Below are 478 nucleotides of genomic sequence, written 5' to 3'. Positions count from 1 at the left end.
CGCGACCTTGTTGTTAGTTCACATTCATTGGCCGATGCTTAGCGTCATGTTATTTATATTAATTGCAATTCCTACCTCTACATTTCTTTTTCAAAATATATAATTAGCACAGCGTGTCCGTGCAATGTTTTACATTGTGGCATGCAGAGAAATCTTAACAAAGAAGCTCACAGAGAGAGATTGAGCTTGTTATTTAACCCCAAGCTGGTAGGGGGAGCTCTTATTAAAACACTTGCGGTGCTACAATGTGCCTCAAGGTTCAACAACAGCACAACAGAAGTCACTCATGGTACAGCACTCTCTCTACAAAACAACAACTGTCAGTGACGCTGCACCACGGCGTAAACACAACATTCAAGATAACAGTTAAAAGTAACGTAACCATAAACAATAAAACAAGAACATCTAAACAGCAGCACATGTCCCAAGGCATGATGGGAGACATTTCTGGATGTATTTTTACAATCTAAATATGCAT

The sequence above is a fragment of the Haplochromis burtoni genome, unplaced genomic scaffold, assembly GCF_018398535.1.
Source record: "Haplochromis burtoni strain Fernald_Lab_line unplaced genomic scaffold, NCSU_Asbu1 Contig_116, whole genome shotgun sequence".
Classification (NCBI taxonomy): domain Eukaryota; kingdom Metazoa; phylum Chordata; class Actinopteri; order Cichliformes; family Cichlidae; genus Haplochromis; species Haplochromis burtoni.
This window is presented reverse-complemented; position numbering follows the sequence as displayed.